At 40.0% G+C, this 22,071-nt stretch overlaps 2 long non-coding RNA genes across 2 annotated transcripts in view; both read right to left on the reverse strand.

Moving 5' to 3' along the window:
• Positions 1-216: 216 nt before the first annotated feature.
• LOC150057217 (uncharacterized) lies at positions 217-2,672 on the reverse strand. The gene is made up of 3 exons (XR_016537069.1): positions 2,630-2,672; positions 594-678; positions 217-302 (listed from the first exon to the last, which is right to left on the reverse strand). It is a non-coding gene; the product is annotated as an uncharacterized LOC150057217 (long non-coding RNA).
• Positions 2,673-12,638: 9,966 nt separating this feature from the next.
• Positions 12,639-22,071, reverse strand: part of LOC150057218 (uncharacterized) — a 40,789-nt gene continuing 31,356 nt past the window's right edge. The window contains exon 3 of the long non-coding RNA XR_016537155.1: positions 12,639-12,761. This is a non-coding gene — a long non-coding RNA (uncharacterized LOC150057218). The remainder of the gene's footprint in view (positions 12,762-22,071) is intronic.

Below are 22,071 nucleotides of genomic sequence, written 5' to 3' on the forward strand. Positions count from 1 at the left end.
AATAGTTACATGATATGGTTGGGCAGTAATATCAACTTTGTCTTGGTACCATACTTCAAAATGATTTGACTTTCAAATGACAGGTAAATCCACTCACCAATTGCTCATGCTGGATCAACAGCTGCTGCCAGAGCCCAGTTTACATGGACTCAGGCATGCCTATCACAGCATCTCAACTGCAGTATTTTAAACAGAAGGAAGCCTGGTAGTGCTGGCATACGCTGGTAGTTCTCCTCTGTAGGAGATAGAGCTGAGGCTCAGGGTTGAAGCCAGCCGCAGCCAACAGTCCCTGAGACTCTCATCTGCAATTCACAAACAGAAATGGAGATGTGGCACAAAGTATCTGAAAACTAGCTCCAAGCAAAAGAGCTCAGGGACAGTGCTAATGTCCTGAATTTTAAGTACCAAGACCACAAAAAGAAAAAGAGAAAGAAAGAAAGAAAAAGAAATGTGTTTAATTTGTGAATGTGTGACATATCATTTCCATAGAGTTGACATTTATTAACAAAGAAAGTATAGGTATATTCTCAATTTCATCAGACAAGCTTGAGACTTTTACTCATGGTTTAGCATCTTTGAATCCCATGACTTACATATTACATTTGTTGAGGGTCAACACTGCTACAGTGTAATCCGGATATATCTCAGTATAGTATCACTAGGTAACAAACCATTCACCTAAGAGAAGGAAAACATAGAAGAATTTCACACTGATTGTGTTGAAAATATACTTCATATACCAAACATTATGGAAAGTCATGCACACAGAACTGTTTTAGGTGGTGGTGAGCCTTTTAAAATCTATAGCCTATGAAACCTTGAAAGCTATAATTCTTCAGAGTTGACCAATCCTGGGAAAAGTACATTCTGCAATTACTTTTCATAGTTCTGTTACAGAACAAGAGAAGAAAAATTTTTGAATCAACAAACTTTCACTGATATACAAGGCACCTTTACAGATAATGCATTGCTTCACAGGACATAGAGATGTAAATAAATCCATTATTAAGAGAGTTTATATCACAGTTATTATGGATTTTCTACTTGGAAACATTTTGTAATAGAAATAAAAAGGATGAGAAATATTGTACATTCTATAATATTTCACAGAGTGGGTACATGTTAAGATAATACAATGTCAATGGGAAATAAAAAGATATTATAATCCTAGCTACTAAGCTGTTCTGAGGATTTCAATTCAAAGAAACCTAAAAAAACAGCCAGGAGACTCCACTTATCTAAAAGGAAAAAAAGCTGCACTTGAGAAAGGGTATCAATGTATGTGAAGTAATGCACCTTCCATCTGGCGAATGTAATGTAACCCTTCTATTAATTACAATAAAAATATATGAAAAAAACATATATATATATATGAAAAAAGCTGAAATTGGACCTGTAGCAGATGTCATAATTCACTAATCCTGGGTGCAAAAAAAGTTGTGAAAGCATTTAAGACCCCTAATTAAAACCCCAGTGTTACCACACATTCACAACATATGTACATACACACAAACACACCCACATACTCAAAATTGTCCAATAATAATAATAATAATAATATGATATTTACACTAAGGCATCCAGACACATGTAATACATTCCTACACTCTTCAAAAGAAAAAGTAACATGAAAATAAAATTCTTCTTGTAAAAATATATAAATAAATACATTTAGGTAAAATACTGGTTCTGACTTTTAGATCTGGAGCAGACACTTGTAAAGCACATTGTATCCAGCCATACCATTTCATACAGAAAGGAAACAGAACTCCCAATGCTTGCAGTCCCTAGTCCTTAGGCCCTAGCCATGGGAGCCAGAAGAGGTCAAGGCAGAGCAAGAAGACTTGTAGCCAGCCCTGCTTCTGCTGTGGAGCTGTGACAGAAATGTGAAGAGCTTCATGTAACCCAGAAGAATTAGGCAAAAGGACTCAAACTGTCTCCAGCCTTTCAGTTTGTAAACAGCTAGACACAGAGGAGGATCAAACTCTGTCACAAATTTAAATCGTAGCTGATTTTCCTGCTACCTTTCAGGCTAAGAACTTTCTTTTCTTTTTCTTTTCATTCCTTTTGGTTCATCACTTCCCCTAAACCCAGTTTGTTAAGATAAATCTTCAGAGGAAATGAGCTTTAGGTGATTGACTAATCAGAAATCCCAGCTATTCAGGAGCTGAGATCTGAAGACAAGAAGTTCAAAGCCTCAAAAAGCTTCTTGGAACTCTAATCTCCACTAACCAGCAAAAGTTGTACAGGGAGTTGTAGCTCAAGTGGCAGAGTGGTAGGAGTTGGAGAAAAAAAAAAGCTAAGGAACAGTGTCCAGGCCCCAGTTTCAAGTCCCCATACACACACACACACACACACACACACACACACACACACACACACACACACTTTATTCAGGTAGCTACAAGGCAAAGCCTTCATATGTAAGAACCAGAGAGATCCCCAGTCAGCTCTCACTCCTCCAAGTCCCCTCCAATCAGCCCCTTCTCCTCCTCACATTATCCAACAAGCCCTCCCTCAAAAAACTCATTCTTTTTACTTTAATCCCTATGGAAAGGATGGGAAGTAAGTCCAATGGCATAGAAAGCAAACCCTATGATAGACAGACTGCCCTTGCTCAGACCCTTACCTTGTAGAGCAAACTCTACTCATATAGTTGCTCCTATGGCAACCCCAAACAGAATGTACTGGTCATCTTTACATCACTGCAGAATGAGGAATGGAATGTTCGAGAATTAAAGGCATACCAGTTCTCCTTAAAGACAGTGGACTGAAATTGGAAAGGACATAAGACCAAAGTCGAACACTACACTAAAATAGTTTCAACACATAGAATACCTCACCTTTTCTTTTCCCTCTGTATTTAATGTGGAGAATTTTTCTGTTAACCCAAACTTGAAAAATGATTTCTGAAATAAGAGTCTGGGAGATTGGCCTAGTGGTAGAGCATTTGCCTAGCATGTATGAAGACCTGGATTTGATTACTTGGTTCATACCTAGAAAAAAGCCAGAACTGGGGTGTTACAAAACCATTTATTAGCTCAAAATTCAGCCAAAAATTAGGTATGTTTTTAATTTGGCAAAACTAGTAGAGCTTGTTCCCATGGAATACGCTGGCATACCAGAATGCATAAAACAAGTTGATCAAGAACTAAATGGAAAACAAGATGAACTGAAGAGTGAACAGTAAGTTTGGCCTCTCGTCCAGACAGGAGTGAAGAATGTGCTGATGAAGCAGTGCCCTTTTTACTTTTATTTTTATGTAAAATGTTACAAAATTGACGTTTTCTTAATGCACTTCTGTATTAGGAACTATTCACTGCTGTATTGGTTTGTAGATATTTACCAAAATGCTTCCATATCACTTAGTTGAACTAAGTACTTTGAGCTAGTCACATAAGGTGTGCTATAAAGTTTTTGTGGAATTCTGTTTGGTAATACTGTAAATTACATTATGTTTCCAAGTCATAGAACACCATTACATTGTTGTTTGGGATGACACATTTAATAGAAACATGAAAAATTTGTTCTTCATTGAAATAAATTTTATTTTTGCCTCCAAACCCAGTTTAATTACATAGAATAATCCTATTACGAGTAGCATACTATATGTCATATACTAGACATAGATTTACTTAGTAAACTTAATATCCAATATATTTGAAGGCCATACTTCAGAGCCCTTCATATGAGGTCTTTTTTCAAGAGTGGCCTAGATTAGTAAAATTAAACCAGAAGTGAGCTAAGCTTTGAAGATTCATTCTCTCTCCTGTACTGAACACATTATATCTATGGTTCTTTGTTTTTTAGAAATTTTTTGTCTAAACTTTCTTTTACAAAGGGATTCTTTTTTAAAAAATTTATTCCTGCTAAGTCAAATCCAGTTATAAGAGATATTGAGGCCCGTCGAAAAGCTCCCGATCACGCACGATTGAGTTTAATGCAGTCCCAATTGTCCAGTGTTTCTTGGTCCTTATTAAGAAAGTTTCAACCTGTGCCAAGGAGACCTAGAGTATCTCCAATTCCTTCTTGTAAAGTTTTCAGTGTATCATCTTTTACTTCGAGGTCTTTGGTCCATTTGGAATTAATCCTAGTGCAAGGTGAAAAAGAAGGATCCAACTTTAGTTTTCTGCAGGTGCTGAACCAGTTCTGCCAGCAACATTTGTTGAAGAGGCTTTCTTTCTTCCATTTTATTTTTTTGGCTCCCTTATCAAAGATTAGGTGACCATAGGTCTGTGGGTTAATGTCTGTGTCCTCAGTTCCATGCCGTCTTCTGTAAATCCTCAGTTATTTTTAAAAAAAAAACCCTAACATCCTGTGATTTACAGTAAAGTGGACAGTCCTGGAGATGATCATGTGATTGAGATGAACCAAGCTCAAAAAAAAATATCACATTTTCAATTATTGCTGGAATCCAAACTTTAAAGGCATACCAGTACATGTATATTATGTATATATATATATATTATGGATATACTGCTTATACACTAAAAATTAAGCTCTTCAATTAATACCAGCCTTTATTAAAACAATACCTAGCAGGAACCCTAAATAATAACTAGAGGGGCATACTCTAACAATCCTTCAAAAAATGGATAAAGGCATTAAAACATGGAAAACTGAATTGTCGAAATTTATATTAATAGGACTTCATTATAATTAAGGGATAGTTACAGTAAAGCCTTAACATGTATCATTATTTCATGGTAATTATTTACTAATATCAGTTTTAAACCTTTCTGAAAGTAATCTTCACATCTCTGGAAAATTTCACCCAAACTTCACAGTGATTTTTTTCCTGAAATCATCATAGCAATAAATCATTAAATTCATAGGGAAACATAAAATATCCCAGGTAGTAAAAATAATCCTGGGTAAAAAGATCAAAACACTAAAGGTTTTATACTACCAGACTTTAAAAGATTTTAAAGCTACATGGATAAGAACAACATGGTCCTTAGAAAACTAAGAAAACAAAATAGAAGACTCAAAATTAAATGCACACAGCCATCCTCATACAATTATTGGAAAAAGGAATCAAAAGTATGGTTTAACAATCTTGAACAACTGCTTATCTACATGTAGAAGAGTGAACCTACAATCATAGTCTCTCTATACAGTTCAAAAATCAACTCAAAATGGATCAAAGCTATTTATATTAAGATTTGAAACTTTGACATCACTATAGAACAACACAGGGTGGCAGTGAACAAGAGAGACAGGAAATTATCTCCTGGATAGGACTCAAGAAAATAAGAACAAGAATTAGTTGACAAATAGGATTCCAATCAATTAAAAAGTCTCTGCACATCAAATGACACCATAAATTCATGCAACAATTTACACAATAGGAGAAAATCTTGGTCCTCTATAAAACACATAAGGGTTAATATGAAGAATACACAATTCTACAAACAAAAACCAATTAATAAATTAGCAAATGACTTCTTCAGGTTGCAGAAGTATAAACAGTTTCCACCTCATTTGCAAAGTGACCCTGAGACTGCAATCTCACCACAGTGAGAATAGCAATTATTATAAAAGCAAACAACAAATGCTGATGATGAGGTTGTGAGAGTAGACATGGGGAAAATACCCTTTATACAATACACTACAGTGGGTGGGCATGTAATTTCGTGTGTCCACTGTGGAAATCACATACATATAGGATGCTATAAATATATACATACTTGTATGTAAATATATATACAAATATATATATACACAAACACATATAAGTGTGTATGTATATATGTGTATGTATCAGTATATATGTGTATATATACATAAATGTATTTATACATATATATTTATTTATTTATGTTGGCTAGTTCCATTAACCCTAACTAATCAGTAGAGTGAAACCTGATAGATGACAGTTCCCCCCCAGCCCTGGAGGAAAGACCATGGTACTTGACCTAAAATTCTCCTATTTAGGGGCACTTGGGATAGGCTAAAATAGAGCAACCTTATAATCCTGCTGTGTGACCTTTGCATAAAGAGTCAAAGGATTGATTAGACATAAAATTCAGATGCTGCTATATGACCTTTGGACATACATCCGGAGAAGTGTAAGTTGTTAAAACAGTTAAACATTTATAATACCCATTTTTATTGTAGTGCTCTTCCCAACAGTTAGGCTGTGTCTCAGCCAAGGTAAACAACAACCAATGAATGCGTAAAGAAAATGTAACACTCGGGCCCAGAGGATAGCCTAGGGGTAGTGTGCCTGCCTAGTATGCACGAAGCCCAGTGTTACATTCCTTGGTACTACCTACACAAAAGCCCGAAAAAGCCAGAAGTGGTAGTACCCTAGCCCTGAGAAATCCCAAGGACAGCGCTCAGGCCTTGAGTTCAAGTGCTAGGATTGGCAAAAGGAAAAAATGTAATACTTACAAGCAATGGACTTTGATTCACATGAAGAAGAGTCAAATATCATTGTCTCTAGGCAAATGAATGCAACTGGGATCATCATGTTGACTGACATAAACCAAGCTCAAGATGTCAAATAGCGCAGGTTTCCATTCATGTGGAAACTAGATCTAAAGTAATGATAATAAATAATAGTAAAAATGGGATATGTGTAATAAAAAAACAAAACAAAGTGAAACAAAAACACAACAAAGCGAAACCTGATGATTAAATAAGTGAGAGAGGGAGATGGAAACCAGGTATGAGGAAGATGATGTTTCATACAGACACTCACCTATATATGGAGAGAATCTGCCGAAACCTATTAAATGCTTTATGAACAAATGGGATAAAAAGGACTAGGACAGGAGAAACTCATTCAAAGTTCAATGTACATATGTATAGGAATATCATAATTAAACCCCATGGTACTATTCATAAATGCTAATCAATTAATCATTACAAAATGATAAGTATGCAAACAAAATTAGTAATTCTCATTATACCAAAATGCTGAAACCAATGTCAATACCAAGGAAAATTGAAACAGTTAAGTCAATATGACCTATCCACTTCAGAATTTGTCCTAGTTATAGAAAGTAATGTGTAGGAAGAGTAGACATAAACATGACTTCTTATTTTTATAAAGACTGTTCATGAGCTTAATATAATGTCTGTATAGCTGCAATATTACACAGCCATACAAAATAAAAATGCAACAAAATGGGAGGCAATTTGAGAACATCTCATAGAACCCAACAAACTAACTTCACAAAAATTAGGTCTTCATTCATATGCGGAATCAAAAACTAAAAGGAGTATATATTCATGTTTAGGCCTATATGGATAAATATACAGCAGGAATTTGACTAAAGGACTACCTAAGTATAAATGGAGAAGGGTGGGTAAAATAAAAGTAGTGGGTAAATATTGAAATAGCTAGTTGGATTGCAAAAATTCTGACAGAGCAAAGAAACCTGTTGAAAAAATTTGGGGAAAGTAATAAAGGAAGATTGATTACAATATATTGTATACATGTACGAAAAAAAGGCAAACCAATTCTCCACCTTAAAATTAATATAAGCTAATACAAGATTATTTGTAACTTATGTGTCAATATGCACAGGAATGGTGAGAAAGGAATCTCTCAACATACTGAAAAGAGTTTTTCAGAATACTTCAGATTCTCTATGCAATACTATTGAGGGGAAATAGAACTGAATGAATTTTTCCTCACAATGAAAACATTTGAAATACAGCTGGCTGTACCCAAAAACACAGACAATACCGAAGGCTGACAAGAGACATGGGGAAGAATTGGGAACAAGAATACAAGGTGATGCAACTGCTTTGGAAAATGCATGTAATGAGGCAGATCTTCACAGTGACCATAGGACTCAATACTTCTAATGTAAGCTGTGTACATACCCAAGAGAAATGAAAGCACTTATCCACAAATGTTCACTGCTGTATCACTCAAACCACCCAAAAAGTAGTAACAACCCAAATGAATATTTGAAATATGCCATGTCTATGCGCTGGGGTATTGACCATCCAAAAGAGTGCAGAATAGATATATAGATACATACTACAACCAGGAGGAACTTCCAAAGCATACTAAGAAAAACAATCCATGAAAAGTCTGAAAAAGCAAATACACAGATACATTAGTAGTTGTTTATAGCTCTGATGGAGAGTCAGGAAAAGAACAGGAAATATGACTGCTATTAGGTATGGGGTTTCACTCTGGGTGATATGGAGTGATAGTTTCCTCACTCTGACAATGTAAAGAAAGTACATTAACCTGTATATATAAACATAACTACATAGACATAAAAATCTATGATGGGCAATATACTCTATAGACATAATGTTTTATTACATAGATTAATATCTACGCCATACAAAGACTCAGCTTAATTTTACTTATGTTCTAAAATCTATGTGCCAGTGACTGTATATTGACATTCCCTTTGTTAAACATGACATTTGAAATAGGATGTAAAAATCAATGTTAAAAAAAAAGTGAAACGCAGGGTAGATGAATTAGCTTGCAGTGAACATGTAGAAAAATTTACATTCCGTGACCCTTCTAAGGGTGGTAACTAGTTCCCATCTGATGGTGTAAGTGATGCATGCTAGGCTCTCCATGAATGCACAGTTTAGTAATACCTGAGGTAGTGAAGACTGGATGCTCTGCTTCAACACACAGACCACTCCTGGACAACTACGATGGCCTCCAGAAATCCTGTTCCTGTCCCTCATGCGTTCCCTCGTCCTTGAACCTGGCCTCCATCACCTCTTCTGCTTGCTTAATTCAGGACTCAGTATTAGCAGCTGCATGGCCAGGGTCAACTCCTCTGGAAGCCAGTCCAGGCAGACCACAGTCTGAATACAGGTGCTACAGGGAGACAATCTGGCACACTTGCTCTTCCTCTGGGGAAGAAGAGGAGCTGGCATCCACCCCTTCACTCACAGTCCTTCCTGCCCCTCCCCATGTTTCCAGAACCCTGGGGCTTTGGGGCTGCAGCAATTTAGGCCAGGCCATGGAATAACTTCGGCAGGTGCGCCAGGCAAATTCCCCAGTCTGGCACTGCCTAGATGCCTCTTCTCTCACTGCAGGCGGCCCACTGGGTCAGGCAGGCACCAACTCCTAGGCCTGGAGAACAGCAAGTCCGGGCCTTTGGCCCCACCACTCGGCCAGCCCGGCAACCCCTGTAGGATGGAGGTTCCACGAGCAGCGGTCACCTCTTCTGCAGCCTGGGCTCTGACAGCCCAAGTGGACCTGCAGGCCGGGCCTCCCTCGCAGGCCGCTGCCGGGTGCTCGTGGGCTCCAGGCCGCTTCAAAACTGCCGGCAGGACAGGGGACCCGGGCTGCCTGGAAACCCGAGGTGAAAAGGAGTCCTGCCACTCCTTCCCCAGGAAGGCCATGGGGACAGAACTTAGTCCCCTAGGTGCAGCTGGAGAAATGGCCGTCAAGACCCGGAAGTGAAGGTTCCCACTGTCCCAGCATTCAGCTGAGGCTGCATCGGTGACATCCTGGTTGAGGCTCCGCCCCTGCCCAAGTCGACGTCCAGTCCAGGTCCTGTCTTCAGGTAGACCCGCCCCAGAGCAAGTCCACGTCCAATACAGGTCCTGTTTTCCTGGAGACCCGCCCCAGAGCAAGTCCACGTCCAGTCCAGGTCCTGTTTTCCTGGAGACCCGCCCAGAGCAAGTCCACGTCCAATAGAGGCCCTGTCTTCAGGAAGACCCGCCCCCAGAGCAAGTCCGCGTCCAGTACAGGTCCTGTCTTCAGGAAGACCCACCCCAGAGCAAGTCCACGTCCAGTACAGGCCCTGTCTTCTGGTGGACCCGCCCCAGAGCAAGTCCACGTCCAGTACAGGCCCTGTCTTCGGGTGGACCCGCCCCAGAGCAAGTCCACGTCCAATACAGGCCCTGTCTTCGGGTAGACCCGCCCCAGAGCAAGTCCACGTCCAATAGAGGCCCTGTCTTCAGGTAGACCCGCCCCAGAGCAACTCCACGTCCAGTACAGGCCCTGTCTTCGGGTGGACCCTCCCCAAGGCCCCAGCAGAAGCCCACGCCCACTTATCGGTCCTGCCTTTCAGTGACCCCAAGAGTGGCTGGCAGCTCCCTGAGGTGAATTTTGGGCACAGGTGATTTCCCTCACTGCATCGGGAATTTGCAGCCCTAGATGATCCGGTTCCTCCCTGGGTGCTGAACAGCCCACCTGGGACACACAGCCAATGGTGGGAGTGGCCGGTTTCAAGGTGGAGCAGCAGCTGCTGCCTCCAGACATGTCTCCCTCAGGTGGTCTTGTGACCCATCTTCCTCTGCCCTCTCCTCTGCCTGTCATTGTTTGTTTTCTTCTCCGTTTTGATTTCAGTCTCCCAAAACATTCATCCTTTCCTGCACACATCTGGGTTGTACTAGCACCACAAGTAACCAATGCTCTTGTATTCAACAGGGTGTAGCCCTGGAGTCATCCCTACCAAAGGCTCTGATTCCCATGGGAAGAGTATTTGTAAATTCACTCTAGGGGGTGCTCCTGAGTGGACTCAGAAGCTCAGAGTAATTCAATTCTAGGTAAACTTGTTCTGTTATCTACTATTTCTCTCCATTTTTCTGTTTTCTATTTCTTCATCTCTTCTCTCCACTCCCTGCTGCTACTCCTCCTCCCCCCTCTGTCCTGCCCCTACCCTTAACTCTTATCCCCTCCTAATCACCAGAACTTGTACTTTCTCTTTCTTTTTCTCTTATTTGGGGATCTACCACTTGAGTGACACATCATCTTCTAGATTTTGGTGCTTATTCCTGAGAAGAGTTTCTAATATCATTGCTCCAGCTCGCTCCAAGGCATGATCCTCATATCTCAGCCTCCTATCTTGGATTAGAGGTGTGAACCTCTTTACCAAGCTCTGCTCTCTTCTTGCAAAAACATTTACTCATCATGTGTCACAAGTTCAAAGACACGAACAAAACTGCCTTGGACACTTCATTCCCCCTTCCCTCTTCTACTTTGTTTCTTTTTTATTTACTATTTGGAAGGCGAAACAGTTAACAAGTAATTAAACTAGTAAATGAAGAAAGACAGAAGTAAAGGAAGGAAGAGTGGGAGTGAGGGAGGGACACAGGCCAGAAAGAAATAACTAGTGGTTCTTTTCTTTGTCATAGGCTTCTTTTTTTATATTTTTATTGTAATGTATGGAGGAGTTACAGTTACATTTGCCAGATAGTAGGCACATGACTTCTCATATTGATATGCCTTCTCATGTTTTGTCTCCATTTCCCTCCCCACCCTTCCAAATCATCTTCTTTTCCCCCCTTCTCTTTCCTATTTCAAATAATCAAATAGATGTATATACAATATTCCAGGTAACAAAATCAGATACAGTAACAATATGAGATTAACCAAAGAGCAATAAAAGAGAAATAACATGATACAGTAAGAAAAAAACAATCACACAAGATAAAGCTCTTGTTTCCATATCCTGGAGATCCTTTCATTTCACCTCATTCTAGATGACATTATGTATCTAGGTTTTGCAATATTGTTAGTCTCTGCTAGGAGAGTACTAGATGTGTACTAATTATTACAAAGGAGGGGAACCATTGAGGCTATTTTCCTTTGGGTCTGGCTTACTTCACTTAGTATGATTTTTCCCTAGTTGTTCCATGTCCTTACAAATGGGACCATATCATTCTTCTGATAGCAGCAGAGAATTCCATTGTGTATAAATACCATGTCTTGTTGATCCAATCAAATTCTGAGGGACATCTGGATTGGTTCCAAATCTTTGCTATGGTAAATAGTGCTTCAATGAACATTATGGAGTTAGTGGTTTTTGTATGAAACATAGAGCTCTCCTGTGAGGAAGCAATTCCACTCCTTGGCATTTACCCAAATGTCACAGGCTTCTTTACACACATTGGAAGTGAACATTTAGGAACTACCAAAACTTTCTTTACCTCTGTTATGGTGCTTAATACATGTTGTAAATTTAAAGATGGTTTAATGCTAACAATAAATTATTTACATCTATTATTAATAACATTTATTGACAGTATGATGTAATAATTTAATAATAATAACCAACAGTTTAGTAAGGTTCCATTTCCCTTCATTTGTTTTGTATTCGTTGCTACTCATATTCGTGAATTTGGCCAATCTTACTGGAGTGAAATGCAATGTCAGTGTTGGATTGATTTTCATTTCCTTTATGACTAGAGATGTTTAGCATTTACTCGTGTGTTTATTGACCAGTGTTATATGTGCATCACATTTGTCCATTTCTTGAGTTGGTTTGAAGGGGGTTTAGATTCTTGAGCTCATTGTGTATTCTTGATATTAGGTCCTCATTCGGTGTATAATGGGTAAACATTTTCTCCCATTCTGTGGGCTGTCTTTTGAGTAGCCATGTTTGTAGCCTTGCTCAGTGTGTCGAGGCCCTGCTGAGGAAAGGAAGTGTGAGCACGAGGTGTGAAGAGGGGTCAGACTAGTCATGCTGGCCCATGCTGGGCAGCTCACTCTCACTTACCTGACTCCTCTGTCTGCAGGGTGAGGACAGGCGGAGATGGAGTCCCAGGCAGATGCTTCCCAGAAACAACTGCACTGCAGAGGGTTTACGGTAGCTCTGGAAAGTGCCCGACAGTGTATGAGTCAAGTTGTCCACTTTACTAAGATGAGATCCATCATGCTTTCCCTTCCCCAAATCAGGCTTAGAAGATACTGGTTCAAGGCTAGGTTCATTTCCCCAAAGCAGAGTTTTCTTCTCTCACTGTCTTGCTTGGGAACTCCCAGGATCTTCCTGTTGTTGCCCCAAGGCATCCCCTCCTCTGTGACCTCGATGGCCCTGTCCATTGATGAAGAATCAGTCCATCCATCAGGTAACTAGCTATGATCACAGTCTGTTCATCTTCCACACTACGTAGCTTTGATGCCCACCCAGGCTCCCCAGCAGCACATGGCCTCCCCAGCCCTGTTGTTCCTGTTCTTCTGCTCTTGATGGTCAGGGCTCACATACAGTTCTTCAGGTTCCTTCCTTTGCTTACTAGCTGGCTGCAGGCTGCTCCTGTGAGTCCCAGCTTATGCCTCTAAACCACTTGTATTCCTAATGTTTAACCCCCACCCTTTGGCACGGTAGACAAGAATTCTTATAGGATGTCACACAACAGCCCTCCCACCCGCCCCACCCCTGCCTCACCTTTACATCTATAAACCCATAGTTCAGTGGTTGCTAGTGACTCACACCTGTAACTCTAGTTACTCAGGAAGCTGAAATTTAGGATTATTGTATGAAGCCCATCCTGGCAAGAGGATTACAAGACTGTTATTTCCAATTAATTATCTCCCTTGCCCACACCCCAAAGAAATAATCTGTTAGCTGTAGCTAAAGTTGGGGCATGCCTACACTGTGAGTTCAACCCCTCCACCACGAATACATGCGCGCGCGCGCGCGCACACACACACACACACACACACACACACACACACACACACACACACACACACAGTTTTTTGAGTCCTTGAGCAGGCTGGAAGGAGCATGCACAATAGTTCATGAGCATATCACCATCTAGCGACAATGTCAGGTAACTGCAGGGCAGCCTGAAATGTTTAAACAATTATGGACCAGAGTGGCAACTCAGGAATTAATTGGGACCCATGACCGAGTACTTTATAGTTTTTGTTCTTTTTGAAAGTCCTGGAGCTTGAACTCTAGATCTGGGCACTATCCTTGGACACTTCTTGCTCATGTCTACTGCTCTGCCATTGAGCTACAGTACCACTTCTGGCTTTTTTTGTGTATGTGCTACAGAGGGACTGAATGCAGCCTATCTGTATTCTAGGCAAATACTCTACCACCAGGCCACTCTACCGACCCCAGAGTATTTTCTTAAGCAATAATAACATTTTAGCCAGGAAAAGATGCATTTCTTTCCTTGTACCCTTCCCCATCCCAACCCCTCAGTGTCTACTGCTTGCTACATTCTTGCTGGCTATTTGGTTTTCCACTTCATCTCAGATACCCAATTGTTATGATTTTTAGGCAAAATTTCCTTCTATGAGACTCCAACAGACTAGGCAGAGCTACCCAACCCATTATGTCTACTAAAGAGAGAGAGGAAAGACATACAGCCATTTGGCATGACCTCATTGAGAAAATGAGATAAATTGACCCCGTCAATTTTCCAGAAACTGACATGAACTATTTATGATTTCTACAAAAGGAAGACAAAGTACTAGGACATATGTGGTTGAGAGAGCATAAACCCTGATCAGGCCAATGGGCTGTCTGATCATTAACTCAGTTGTGGCTTTCTGGAGGTTTGGAGACACTCTCAATGCCATCACCAACTTAAGAAGGCAATCTAGTCCCCAAAACTTAACTTGAGTAACAGGATTTCTAGGGAGGGCCAAGTGCAGTTTTGCTGGGAGAGAGAACTAAGGGGAAGGAGTCTTGGTGCAGTTTGTCAAGGAAAGACGACTCAGGCAAGGGGCCATTTTCCAGGACAACCTAACATTCCAGCCTTTTGGTCATTATAGAGGAGCACAGACTCTCTCTGTGTACTTCCCGCCAACAAGGGGCATCCACCTCAGGGGTAGAAGGCAGAAATGTAATCCCATCCAGAGAAGGCCACAGTAACAGTTCCTCTGTGGTGAACGCCCCTATTTGTCGCTGGATGAAATCGAAAGGACAAGGCAGGAGCCATACAGTTAGAAAAAAAAAGACCAAGCATAATTAGCGCACTCATAAATGGCAGAAGAAAGGAGAGTCATCGATTCAGGCTAGAAAAGAAAGAATTGAATGTCTTGGCTGGTTCCTGTCTCCTATGTTGTAGGTGGTCCTGCCTTGGTAGATCATGTCCCTAAGTACTCCTGACTGACATGTGGCCACTGGCTAGAGGACAGCATAGTGGACTTGTTAAGAATAACCAGTCAGAATCTGTGACTGGATTAGAATGGTATGGGCCCGGTGGGAGGCCTTGGTCATGTTCTGGAGTAAAGAATATGGATGGTAGACTCAGTATAAATAGAACTAATAGGTAGTAGATATGTGTTCCTTCCCAGTTAAAAGACAGATAGGAATGAGTATTAGATAGGCATGCTCATGAAGTCTGTACTTTTGATATCTGGACTCTGGTTAATTTTGAAATGGGAAGCACTAACTGACTCTGTATGGGATGTAACATCCCCTCTTACCTGACCAGTTCTCCCCAGCTTCCTCGGGGGGAAACTTGTGGCAGCAGTAGTTCTGTGGAGGGGTGTGTGGGAACTCCCTTTTCCCTCTTCTTGCATACCATCTTCACTAACTTTACTAATAAGCTCTACCTTCTCAAACCAGGACATACTCATACCAGCTGCTCCTTCCTCAACCCAGTAGTCTTCATTTCCTCCTTTCTCTCCTTGGAAACAACCTTTTAAGCCAATTCTTACTTCCCAAATCCTTTCTTCCTTGCTTCCTTTCCCAAGGCTTCCTTTATTAACTTCCCTCCGTTTCTTTACATTCCTAATCTCCTTCCTGTTTTCTTTACCATGACTTTTGAACACCTTGGTTGGTGAAGGAGAAAGATGGGAAGAAGAATGTTGGTCACAAGAATACCTACCACATGACCTTTCTCTTTTCCTAGGTGGGTAGCAGTCTCCAGGACCTGCAAAGAGGATTGGGGAAAGTGCCCTGAACAGATTTTCAAGGAAAGGAGGCAACCCTTCTCTTACATTCTATTAGCTTACATTTTATTTCTTTTCCTGCAGCATGAAAGTACACAGAGCTGAGACTGAATGTTTGGTGCTAGGGGAATATCAATACCAAACTTCAGACTCCATTACACAGCTATAGTAATCAAAACAACATGGTATTGGTACCAGAACTGGCCAGAGGACCAATGGACTAGGACTGAAGACCCAGAAATTAACGCACATACACATGGCCCCTAATCTGTGATAAGGGAGCAAAAATATGAATGGAAGAAAGATAGCCTGTTCAACAAATGGTGCTGGCAGAATTGATTAAGCACCTGTACAAAGCCAAAATTGGATCTTTATGTATCACCCTGTACCAGAATTAATTCCCAATGGATCAAAGACCTTGAGGTAAAGGCCGACACCCTGGAAACTTTACAGGAATAAATGAGAGACACACTAGGGCTCCTTAGCACAGGTTAATAAAGGCCCAGAAATACAACATAATAAAGAATGTTTGGACAAATGGGACTGCAGTAACTGGGTTGGTTATATATGCAAAGCATATAGCTAGAAGTCAAATAAAAAGCCCAGAGAATGGGAGAACTTCACTAGCCATCCAATAGACAAGGACCTCATATCAAAAATATACTAATGGCTCAAAATATTGATTCTCTTAAAAACAAATCCTCAAAAAAAAAACGATTCCATTTACAGGTGGGTTAAAGACTTAAAGAGAAACTTTTCTGAAGAGGAAATAAGAATGGCCATCAGTAAAAACCTTGGGCTCTCCTAGCAGAGATTTGCAATAGAGCAAAACCTTGATACAAAAGGTCATAGAGTAGGACGCTAAATGAAAAGATCTCTAGGATATAGAAACATAAGCCATATAATGAATAATTATTGTTCTTAAGGTACTATGTTATCTCTCATCTCTTTTGCTGTCCCTTGGTTATCTCATAGTGTTACAGTATCTCACTTTGTTACCTGATATATCAGATATATTTATATTTGGTTATTTGAAATTGGACAGGAAACGGGGGAAAACAAGATGAGGGGTGGGGATGGGGGGAGGGAAATGGGGACCAAGACGTGTGAAAGGGGTATCAATGTATGGGAATTAAGGCACCATCTATCTGGCAAATATCATGTAACCCTTCTATTAATTACAATAAAGATATATGAATAAAATGGCCAATAGACACATGAAGAAATGCTCAATATCTCTTATCAAAAAAGAAATGTAGGGCTCAGGAGATTGGCCTAGTGGTAGAGTGTTTGCCTGGCATGCATGAAGACCTTGGTTTGATTCCTCGGTACCACATACATAGAAAAAAAAAAGCCGGAAGTGGTGCTGAGGCCCAAGTAGTAGAGCGCTAGACTTGAGAGATTCCAAAGGACAGTTCTCTGCCCCGAGCTCAAGCCCAGGAGTAGCAAAAAAGAAAAAAAGAAGGAAATGTAAATCCAAACAATTGAGATTCCTCCACACTCCAGTTAGAAAGGCCATTATCAAGAAATCAAATAGCAACCTTTGCCAGTAGGGATGTGGCCAGAAGTGATGTCTACTGCATTGTGAGTGGGAATGCAAACTTGTTCAACCACTCTGGAAAACAGTGTGGCAATTCCTCAAAAAACTTAATGTTCAGTTCCATTATCACCTAGCAATCCCACTCGTGGGCATTTTCCCAAATGTCCATAAAAAGGACATGTTAAACCTAGTACCATCACCATGTTCATTGCAGCATTACTTACCATACATAAGATATGGAACCAATCCAGATGTCCCTCAGTTGAAGACTGGATCAAGATATTGTGGTATATATACACAATGGAATTCTCTGCTGCCATCAGAAAGAATGACATCACCCCGTTTTTTAAGGCAATGGAAAGACTTGGAAAAAATCATATTGAGTGAAGTAAGCCAGACCCAAGGTGTGCCTCATTTGTAATCATTAGTATACGTCTAGGTTTTCCTAGCACAGAATCACATTAGCTCAAAAGCAATGAACATATGACCATACAGGGTGAGGCTAAAGGAAATGAGTGTGGTGAGGATGTGCAGGGAATCCAGTAAAGACACAGAGGGAGTCTACAAGGACATATGATTCTTGAGGTCAAAGAGGGAATGAGGAAGTGGATGGAAGGCATCCCAGTGTGCTCCAGCTCTCTCCAGCTGACTGTCAAATTCTGATTCATACATCTTCAGAGGGGGAAGAGACTAGCCAGAAGGTGTAGAGTTTCCTTGGGTGTGGCACCACGTCAAAAACAGAGACAGATGAACAGAGGGCTCAGAGTCAGGAGTTACACACCAGCAAGACATAGAGAGGAGATGATGTGGTGCATGCAGGGCCAGCATGGGAAAGGCTAGAGTCCTGAGGTATTTCTGTGTGTGCCCATGTGTCTGTATTCTTCCACTATAAATTCTTCCCTAGGGCATTGCAGATATCCTACCTTCTACCTCATGGCTGATGCATTAAATCAGGCACCATGCTTCCAGGCACCATTTTGCTGAAGAATTGGATTTGTATGCTGACACATGCCTACCCTGAGTTTCCTTCAAAATTGTTTCCCCTGGCCTCAGGCATAAGAGTAGAAACTATTTTAGATGTCAGACAGCAGGATGCTCAAGATTAAATTATGGGGAAAGCACAAAGGGGATCATTGAAGAATCAAGCACGTATGAAATAGTGACTCTATCTTGAGAGCATGTCTATTACAGGCCCCTGAATTGCCATCTCAGTACCCAAGAAAAACAGTGGTGGGGAGGAGGAGCTACAGATGGATATCAAGTGGCAGTGCACATACCAAACATGCTCAAGGCCATGGGTACACTACTGTGGACAATACACTATGGACAGACGTACGATTTCTTCCATAATTACTTCCAGATTCTTTTTCCATGTATGTGTTGAATTTGTTCATGGTGAAAACAGCTTGTTAGCAGCCATTGTGACTTCCTCAACTGGATATGACCATTGTTGAGTTGACTTGTCATTTGTGTTAAATCATTTTGGAATATGTAAGAATAACATAACAGCTCATAAATACCTGCATGCAAATATTTTCAGATGTCAAAATTAAATAAAGAGACTGGGTCTCCACATCATCACTGTGTTCTCTCATCCATCCTGGCACCTAGCTGGGTGATAAGAGCTTTTCATCCAGCTACAAAACCTTCAAAGTGAAACAAGCCATTTTTAGGAGAGCTTGTCTTCAGAGAATATGGAGATCTCATGCTGTTTGGCTTTAGGGAAGATTGGCTCCAGAGAATGACTGCTCCTCACCCAAATCATGTGGTTTTTGTCTTTAAAAGCTTTGTGCAAGCTGTGTGCTGGGTTGCAGGTCTTTGAGACAGAAGTCTTCCTAGAGTCACTGGCTCTCCAATGAAGACTCCCAATTCTGCCTCTCAAAATCTGGCTTCTCTGTTTTTCTCTGACTGAGTTCCCATACAACAAAAATAAATGGAAAACAACTGAAGAGGACAACGGATAAGTGCTTATGGTCTGTTGTGAAATCAACTACTAGCAAACACAATGCTTAGTAAGATTGCCACAATGGATATATGGAAGTCACAAGCCACTGAAGTGAGAAGGCCCTAAGAAAGAAAGGAGCAAACAAACCCAGGATCAACACTTAATACCAAAGAATTCTCCTCCTCTGACTGCCCCATTCAATGAGAGTTCTGCTTCTAACCTGCAGTTCCTTTTCTCTATCAGATAGGCAGGTCAGACAGGAAGCATTAGCACAGCAAGGAGTGACAAGAGGGAACATGCAAGCAGAATTTTAGAGGTAGAGCAAGGGCATAAGTTCCTACGAAGTATGTTAGCTTTCAAATGATTTAAACAAGAGGACATTAAACATTGGTTTGGTTCCCCTGGAAAGAAATATTCATCAATATAGCATAAAACTTTGCTTTTTTTAGAGTCTCATGTCTATGAAAAAAACAGGAAATATCATTTTCCATACACATCATATAAAATGGTGCTTAGATAAACTGAAGTAAATGTGAGTGCAAAAAGCAAGTCAAATGAATTTACATGGTACTTGACTATGTATAATTTCATTCTCTAGTATGAATAATGTGGACAATTATGTGAACAACAGCTATGTCAAGAAAAATTGTTGATTATAGTTTTGTGACTGGTTATTCTATTGAAATCACATTCTCAAAGAAATTATAATGGGTGTGTGTTGAGTGCTTGTGTATATGCATGCATGCACATTGCTTTTATGGCATTATGCCCCATGACTCTGTATTCCTTACTGATGCTTGAAGTCTGTTTGTTTGTTTGTTTGTTTTAATTTATTTATTTTTTGATATTTTTTATTGTAATTAATAAAAGGGTTACATGATATTTGCCAGATAGAAGGTGCATTAATTCACATACATTGATACCCTTTCAAATGTCTTAGTCCCCATTACCCTGCCCCCCACCCCCCATCTTGTTTTCCCCCCTTAACCTATCCAATTTCAAATAACCAAATACAAATATATCCAACATATCAGATAACAGAGTGAGATAATGTAACAATATGAGATAACCAAGTGATAGCAAGAGATCTGAGAGCTAACTTAGTACCTTAGGACAACAATCATTTATTATATGGCTTTTGTTTTTATATCCTAGAGGTCCTTTCAATTAGCTTCATACTCTATGGCCTTATGTATCAAGGTTTTGCTCTATTGCAAATCTCTGCTAGGAGAGCCCAAGGTTTCTACTGATTATGACAAATGAGGGAAACCATTGAGCCTCTGTGCTTTTGAGTCTGCCTTACTTCCCTTAAAATGATTTTTTCTAAGTCTTTCCATTTCCTAACAAATGGGGCGATGACGTTTTTCTGACAGCAGCATAGAATTCCATCGTGTACAAATACCACATCTTGTTGATCCATTCATCAACTGAGGGACATCTATGTTGGTTCCATATGTTGTTATTAGATTTCCTGATCGTGGCAATTCTAACTGCAGTGAGGTCGAATCTTAAGAGATGATTTCTCTTATGGCAGAGATGTCGAGCATTTCCCCATGTGTCCATAGGCCATTCTTATTTCTTCATCGGAGAAGACTCTAATAAGTCTTTGACCCATCTTTTAAATGGATGGTTGTTTCTTTGGAGATTAGTTTTGGAGTGATTCAATTTTTTGAGCTGTTGATATATTTTAGATATGAGGCCTTTACCTGTTGTATGGTTAGTGAAGATCTTCTCCCACTCTGTAGGTTGTCTAGTAAATTTTCTACTTATGTCCTTTGCCATACAGAAGCTCTGCATTTTAACACAGTCCTACTTATCTAGACTTAGAGCTCCACTATGATCCAGCAATTCCACAACTTGGCATCAACCCAATTGTCCAGAAACAAGGAAATACTAAAGCCACTAGCACAACTATGTTCATTGCAGCACTATTTACCATAGCAAAGATATGGAAAACCAGATGTCCTTCAGTTGATGAGTGGATCAACAAGATGTGGTATTTATACACAATGGAATTCTAGGTTGCTGTCAGGAAGAACAACATCACCCCATTTGGAAGGAAATGGAAACACTTAGAAAAAATCATATTAATTGGAGTAAGTCAGACTCAAAGGAACATAGGCTCTATGGTTTCCCACATTTGTCATAATCAGTAGAAACCTTGAGCTCTCCTACCAGAGATATACAATAGAACAAAACCTAGATACATAAGCCCATATAATATGATACTAAAGGAAAGGATCTCCAGGATATAGAAACAAAAGCCATATAATGAGTGATTGTTGTTCTTAATGTACTGTTACCTCTCATCGCTTTTGATGTCCCTTGGTTTTCTCATATTGTTACAGTATTTCACCTTGCTATCTGATATATTGTTTATATGTATATTTGGTTATTTGAATTCAGATAGGGAAGGGGGGAAACAAGATAATGGGCAGGGATGAGGGGAGGGAAATGGGGATCAAGACATGAGATAGGGTATCAAAGTATGTGAAGTAATGCACCTTCTACCTGGTGAATATAATGTAACTGTTCTGTTAATTACAATAAAAATATATGGAAAAAAAGAAATGATTGTATTACTGCATGCTACCATCCCATGATGGAATTCCAGTAGCAGAAATAGACAGCAAGATAAACTACAGAGTATATTGAAATACATAGAAGTAGAACAAAACATTTTTGAACGGTTGGTTGATGGTTATAGGAGAAATATGGGGGGATATGTAATCAAGTCTAGAAGATACCTGACAATGTGCTTTGTTTTCATCCTGTAGCCATATCTTGTCTTATATCACAACAAAACGTGATGAACTTAACAACAATGAAGGGTATGTTCTGAACATATATGCACCACTCACCTAGGCATACTTATAGATATTAACATGAATGTAGGTACAGACACACATAAAAGAATAGCCACAGAAAGGAAAGTGATTTAGATTAGAGAATTTTATTTGAAGTATTGATGACAATACAGGATTTTTGATATTTTTCTAAGATGCA

This window comes from Megascapheus bottae, chromosome 11, assembly GCF_031878675.1.
Source record: "Megascapheus bottae isolate mThoBot1 chromosome 11, mThoBot2.hap1, whole genome shotgun sequence".
Classification (NCBI taxonomy): Eukaryota; Metazoa; Chordata; class Mammalia; order Rodentia; family Geomyidae; genus Megascapheus; species Megascapheus bottae.